The 7,816-nt window shown below is 33.2% G+C and overlaps 1 long non-coding RNA gene across 1 annotated transcript; it reads right to left on the reverse strand.

The window, feature by feature from the left end:
• Window positions 1-293: 293 nt before the first annotated feature.
• On the reverse strand, window positions 294-4,763 carry LOC143080059 (uncharacterized). The gene is made up of 5 exons (XR_012979611.1): window positions 4,280-4,763; window positions 2,112-2,456; window positions 1,411-1,592; window positions 913-1,104; window positions 294-700 (listed from the first exon to the last, which is right to left on the reverse strand). It is a non-coding gene; the product is annotated as an uncharacterized LOC143080059 (long non-coding RNA).
• Between the last annotated feature and the right edge of the window lie 3,053 nt (window positions 4,764-7,816).

The raw sequence follows: 7,816 nt of genomic DNA on the forward strand, positions 1-7,816 counted from the left end.
AAAATGGAAAAAAAGTTTTGTTTACAACCAACCCTCATTGTCAATTTCTAGATGTAAGTCAAGATATAATGAGGCAGACTTAACCCTCTGAGTCCCAAATTACTTTTGATTTCACACCTCAAAAAACTATTTTTTTCAAGCAAATATACCTGTTTTTGACAGTTTTTGTGAACAGAATGCATATTCATTAGGCCACAGTTCATTCTAAAAGTGGTATAACAATGATTAACAAATATAGCTTAAAAGATTACAATGTTGTTTTTATTTTTAAACTGTAACGTTTATGGGTTTGACGTCATTAGAATAGTGATACTTATGACGTTAATGTGTTTAACGTCGACATTGCAATGAAACAGGTACTTGTCAACATGCGAACGTTATGAAAAATGATCTGCAGTAAAATGAACATTGCAAAGTGAAAAATGATTCAATTTACAAAAGGAAAACTGTTTTGGATATAAGAATATCAGAGACACCTTTAATGATTGACAGTTGTATTCAATTTTACATCATTTCAATGTAATCATTCCACAAAGTGCGTTAAGTGACAAATATGTATGATGCGCGGCATGTGTTCATTAAAAATATCTGATGGAGTGAAACCGGCGGAAACAGTCACCAATGCATAGAGCAACACAGCAGGTAGGGCAGTTTGATCTTGTTTTCTTTTTGCACACTCTGCATAGTTTTCTTTTTGAACCTACAAAAATATCAAAAATAGTATTCATAACACATGAAACGTTTTGAAATAACTGAAGTTAACTGAAAATAATTTTACCGTCGTGGATTTTGATAAAGCCGTTATGATCTACTTAATGTATGTATTACCTTTTTAGATATCAAGCTTTTATTTTAATGTTCTTTTATATTATACAATTATGTTGTTAATGAATAAAAAAAAAACCAACACACCTTGCCAGAAGTATGGATAGTGTTTTCCTGTCATTCGTAGGGGTATTGCTGACATTGATGGCCGCCCTCTTTCATTGTTTGGGTTTCTGCATTCCCCTATCAATTCTGTGCAAACACTCGTCCAAAATTGAAGTTTTGATAACTTATGTCGATTCAGTCTGTTTACTTGTTTGTATATGAGGTATGCATTGGCTGAAAAAAAATCAATCACTGAAATATTTTTATGTGTATCGTAAAAATCTAGTATTTTACATTTGATTTTCTCCCCCACACACACACAAATAGAAAGATAAGAAGATACATGTATGTTATCCAATATATATATATTAATCAGTTACTATACGTTTATATATAAATAAAAAGTTCAAATAAAACTGTCGGGGACTATTTTTCAATTTCTATTATCAGTGTTCATATTGTGTTATGATCCACTAATAAACATTGATTTAGAAAGGACTGAGAATGAGAATAATTCAATACATGGCATCTTTTCCGTACCAATTACTCTCAAAATCATGTTGATGAGAAGCTTCTTCCACATTTTTAGAGATCGTACATCTGGGTCATAGGACTGAATATGTTGATCACCTAGATCGACTCCACCCATCTTCTTATTGTACAGATTAACAACTGTTTGGACCTCCCTCCTGACTCCTCTTGCGTTAGTTGTTGGAATAATTCTAACAAATAGATTTAACAAAATATCAAATCTAGCATACTAAACCACAACAAGACGATTTCTGTAAGCTAAAACTTTATCCGTAAAAATTTATTAAAATATTTTTATAAATATTCATTTAAATGAAACCCTGACTTCAATATACACAGAGTGTTTTTTGCTTAATTTAAGAGATACAATTTGTTTCTTTAATACTCCGACCGATCATAGAATAAATAAAAAATGTTTTATAGCTGGCTATGCGATATGGGGTTTGCTCGTTATTAGATATCGTACGGTGATCTATAGCTATTAGTTTCTGTCATTTTGTCTCTTGTGAAAAGTTGTCTCATTGGCAATCATACCACATCTTCTTATTTTTATATGAAACGTATACTTGATGGACACGTACTAGACAAAATCACGTTAAACAGTATAAGAAAAAGCTTTGGTCTATTTTCATTTGTATTGGGACTAAACTTTTGTTTTCGAAAAGTAATCTGAACCGATTTTGATATATATATATATATACGAAACACACCTAGGATCAGACAACGTTGACAGAAAAGTGACCTGCTTTCTATCGCCATATTTCATGGCCATCAATTGTCCTTGCTGCCGCACCTCACGTTCTCCTTTTGGAACACGGATTCGTTTAAACGAAGATGGCATGCCTTTCCTGTGAACCCGTACTGTACCAGTGATATACGTGTTTCTTTCAAGGAGGTAGTGGCATAAATGTGGACTACAAAAGGCATTATCTACTAAAACATGGTGCCATTTATTATAAAAAGGATTCACCAAATCTGTAACTAAATCGAATCCAGAGCCATGTTGACTACGTGCTCCACCTTTACCACAATACAGACTAAGTGTATTCACATACCTGAATAATAATAGTTCAAGACAGTAAATAAACGATTGAAAAATAGTGTTTATTTATGCACATTATGTAAAAGATTTGTGGCTTGTATTTTTTCAGTAAGAAATCTCAAATACCGTTTTATTTAGGTACAGTAAATATGTTAAATTTGCCCGTTTCAATATGAATGAAATGAACTATCGAATGAAAAAAGATGTATATATATGTTAGTCTGTACTATGTGTACGTATGAGTGATTTTTATTTTTTTATTTTTTTATTTTGTATCAGTATGTTGGTTTATGCGTATGCATGCATGTTCAGGGTGCCATATATTTTAGCAATTACTATTTTGTTCTTAGTTTTCGTATACATGTTGAACATTTTATCATTTTATTTTCGTATCACCATAATACTCCCCCAGCCCCCGTCGAATACATTTATATTTTCAGGACATTACCCAGTGTCGCCCTCTGCTAAAACATGCCATTTTGGTCCCCATCTATGACTTTTTTTTCCAGGCATATACTGAACTAAGTGGTGACGGCCTTTAAACCCAACCATGGATTCGTCAACAGTTATATCTCTGGCAAGCTCATAATTGTCCTTGAAAGTATTGTTTAAAAGGTCAAGTACTGGTCTTATCTTGTGAGCATGGTCGTGCCCCTCTTGACCACGTGGGACTTCTTCCTCATTGTTGTTGCAGTGCAAAAATCTTAGAAGATTTTGAAATCTGTTCCTGGGCATCACAGACTTAAATGCAGGAGTATTTGTTATCCATGTGTCAAGAGAAGTATTCCAGTATGACCTTAAGCTAGGCTTTTTGACCAGGCCCATACTCAAAAATAGACCTAAAAAAGCTCTCATTTCTAAGGCATTGACATTTTCCCAGGGTTTTGGATTTTCGGCCTGCTGTATATATTGACCGGCATAGCGGTTAGTTTCTGTAACCAATATATTAATAAGTGACCCTCCTGTCGCAGGGTCAGATGCAAGGCGGTCAAAATATTCAATCGGGTGACTGTTGATTGGTGGAGGATTTATTGGGCCTATGCGTTGTTCAAATGGAACAATTTCTAACGGATGCTCATAAGTTTGCGGATCATTTATAGTAACCCAGGGGCCCCTCACTACAGGCACATCAGACTCATCCTCAGAATCAGTTGAGTCTGCATTGTTGTTTGAATTTGAGTCGGAATCAGAACTCTCAAAGTCGACATCACCAAGGATGCTCATTTCAGAGCCTTCATCTTCAAAATCACTTTGATCCGACATTTTGAATATTCCCTCGTACAAACTATTTTCATATATAATATACAAGTTAAAACACGGGAAAAAATTCCGCAATTTCAAGAAGACAAAAAGAGATCTTAGTGGGCGATCAAGGGAATTGATAACATATATATGGTATGATTTTCTGTTACTTTGAAGGACATGTTAAATAAGCCTTGCAAGCTTAAAATGGGCCAACCAAAATTTATTGGAAAACATGAGCCGGTAGAAATAAATGGAATAATTTATTGCAATGTATTTGTATACTTTTTAAGTGTGAATAAACACAAATTCCTTTGGTGCTTCTACATTTTTTATGGAGCAAGACATAAACAAGCATATACCTAACCTAAGTTATTTCAGAAGATCTGTGAAGATTTGTACTTTCGAATTTTATTTAATTATTATGAAAGAAAACGTAGTGAAACTGAAACTGATACTGATTATAAATCCTATATAAAATTGTTCAATACGCACAATATTTTAGAAAATAATATACATTATGTTACACGATATAATAGACAAGTTCAAACTAAACAATTATGTGTGCAAAAAAGTTTTAAAGTATAAATTTACACATTTCATAGTACTATGCACAGACAGGTGCTCCACACAACGTTATGGTATTAATTTTTGACGTCACAAAGTAAACTTCAAAATGACGTCATTTCGACGCTGTATGAAAACCATTTTCTTCTGTTTCCAAACAAATTTATTCAATCCACATTCAATATATATATATATTCCTGCAAATAAGACACAGTTTATAAATAAATATGTTATATAACTTATTATGTTTTAACGACAAATATACACTAACTATTTTATTTTCTCGAAAGCAAAATATTAACGCTACAACTGAGAAATGTCTAAATACAAAGGGCCATAAAAGTGCATCTAATCACCGTATTGTATAGGATGTGTAGTATAAATACTTCTGTGCATTATAAGCTTTGAAATTATTGTTTATCGATCGAATTTGATCCATTATTTACATAGATTTCAAATACTAAAGAAAACGTAAATCTTAAATGGACATATATGTCCTCTTGGGACTCGGTCGGTGCACCGTCGGTGGTGGACGTATATGGGTCGTTTTCAAAAAATGTCGAATTTTCAGTACACCCATGCTAACTTTTTTATTTCTAATGGAAATTTCAGTTGTAATGGTTTAAATGAAAGCTTGTCAGATTTGTGATTCAGAACATTAATAATAAACACACCTGACATCTATTTTGATAAGATTAAACTGCATTTAAGACCCATTTTGGTGGTATTTGTCTGCGTACAGTGTCAGAAAATCACATTTCAAATGATTTTTTTGCGATTTTCTGATCGGCTTGATATCTGCAAAAGGGACTTTTTAAGAACGTTAAATATTACTTTAACGAAAAATCGTAGCTTCTATATCATTGTATGTAACATATTATCTACAAACTAAATCGAATCTGCGTACAGGAGGTTCATGTCTTTCCTGTTACCGCTACTTAAATCAGCCGTTAAATTATTCTCCCTATGAATATTGAATCAGTCAGTGTTGATCTCAAAAGTACAAAGTAATCTTTACATTTAAAACGCCTCGTTTCTTGAACGACAGTGTAGAGAAAAGAAATTTCAAGACATTTAGTGAAAAAAATATAGCGTACTTTTTTTCATGTCTATGCTGTTACCACCAATTTTGATTAAATACACCAACAGTATACTTGTAAAAAGTGCAATAACGTGTTGGAAACCAAATTCACAATAGAAAAACATAATCACTTCACCAAAGGGAGTAGTTATTTCACAACAGCAATCAAAAACGAAGAAATTTGTCTATCCTGTTATGTCTATCCTGTTACTATGGTTACTATGGTTACAGTAACAGGATAGACAATTGTAGACAAAAACGTTGTTAATTTTTTTATCTTAACATATAGGTGCAAAACGAATGAAATATTTCGTTTTTTGAAGTAATCTTAAGGTTATAACGTCTTAATCTTCCCAATTAAGCATTCGCAGGTGCAATACTGATATCGGTAACAGGATAGACAAAAAGGTAACAGGATAGACTTTTATATAGTAATATATCAGAAACGTACGTTCCTGTTACCAATGAAATATGGAGAAAAGTAAACTAACTTATGAGGGATTTACTTGATGTTGGGTTTATTTGAAAGGGTGAAAAAATGCCGAACAATATAAATTGCTATCTTAGACTTGCATTACTGGTGGTAATTTTTACAACCTTTGAAAACCAATTTTTAGAGGCATTTTTCAGTACAACCTGGAAAATTGGCAAATAATCTATCATATTACAGAATGAATATATATAGAAGTTTATTCTCTTGAAACCCATCTAATTGTCTACTTAAAACAAGCTTAACATTTTATCTAAACCTTTTCTTAATAACCCAAAATTTCTTTTGAAAATGGTAACAGGATAGACAAAATAATGTACCACCGATCAAAAAATGTTTCAACATATTCTTGTATGACATCATTAAGATTGCATCTTTTAATATGTTGTTCTTAAAGTACTGTTTGTTTTGATTTGTTTATGTAGAGGGTTGTTTGAATAAGTAACTTTTAATATTTTTTTCAATTTCAAAATTCGACATTTTTTGAAAATGACCCATATGTCCGCTTGGGACTCAGAGGGTTAACTGTATCTCTTGTATCATTTATCTCTAATTCAATTGGAAAGATGCGTTTAACATAGTCACCAATTTTTAGTGAGAGAACATCATCTATATAGCGGAAGGTAAAAGTTAAAGGATATTGTTAACTTCTTATCTTTCTTCCTAAGAAGTTCCTGTATGAAGTCAGCCTTATAATAATAAAAGAACAATTAGGCAAAAAGAGGAGCAAACTTGGTTTCCATGCGAATGCCGATAGTCTGTTTAAAAACACGTCCAATCGTAACAAATATGTGGTTCATCATAAATTATCGTAGAGTGGTTGTATCGGACACAAATTAAGGCTTAGAAATAAGAACGTCTGCTTGCAATGATACTTGTATTGAACTCTGAAAAGCTAACGTCACAACAACGGTGACGTCGTGTACATGGAGAGCGGTAGCGGGAACACCTCATGTGCAATTTTTAACATTCTGGGGGCCTGCAAATGAATTTAATTACAATAAAATGAAAATAAATTATAAAAATTTCACTTTGAATTACTGTCTCTGAAAATTTTGAATAGCTTTAACTGTCTTTGATCATGAGCACGAATAAAATAAAATTATTTCTGTAATAAAGCACGAACAGTAAACAGTCCATAAAATTATACGATAGTCTCATTTGGTCCACATCTTTATCTTTTCCTTTGCATCGGTCTTCGCTCGTCTGGCGGGTAGTATTTCATCACACGGTCCTGTGTATTCATTAGATGTTAGTTCTAGAGGATATAACTTGCTAATAGGTCTAGACGTTTGACCATTTTTAGTCCGTAAAATAGCTGATCTGCTAAACCCATCTCGTCCTTGAATCAATTTGTCGATGATCCCTACATTCCAAGTTGTTCTTGAAGTTTCATTATGTATTAGAACTACCTCTCCAATATTAATGTTCTGTTTGTCCACTCCTTTAGTTCGATGTTGTTCTCTAAGTGATGTAAGGTATTCACGTTTCCACCTTGTCCAGAAATTGTCAATGATATGATTTTGAATCTGTAACAATTATTAGCTGATGCGTGTGTTAAGTTTTTTGAATTTTCAATGTTTCCATCTAAAGTTCCGGTGTACGGTAAAATCGTAATTCTTCTTCCGTAGAGTAAATGTGATGGTGTCAATGGTTCATTATCCGATGGATCAGATGATAGGTACGTCAACGGACGATCGAATAGCTTCCACTTCTGTGACGATAGTTTCAAGTACACGTAAATTCACAAATGCCTTTCCTAAAACTTTTTTAATACAGTTTTTTGTCAAACCTATTAATCTTTCCCACCAACCACCGTTCCATGGTGCACGTTTCGGTATAAACTTCCATACTGTTCCATCTTCTTCCTGTTGAACGTCTTCAAATTTCTTTATCAGTCTGGAAACTGCACTTCTATGTCCTGCTCGTATCGAACGTAGCTTCAGATTCATCCTGGTCTCGGTACCAATATCGTAGAGTGGTTGTTTCGGAC

This window comes from Mytilus galloprovincialis, chromosome 6 (assembly GCF_965363235.1).
Source record: "Mytilus galloprovincialis chromosome 6, xbMytGall1.hap1.1, whole genome shotgun sequence".
NCBI classification, from domain to species: Eukaryota; Metazoa; Mollusca; class Bivalvia; order Mytilida; family Mytilidae; genus Mytilus; species Mytilus galloprovincialis.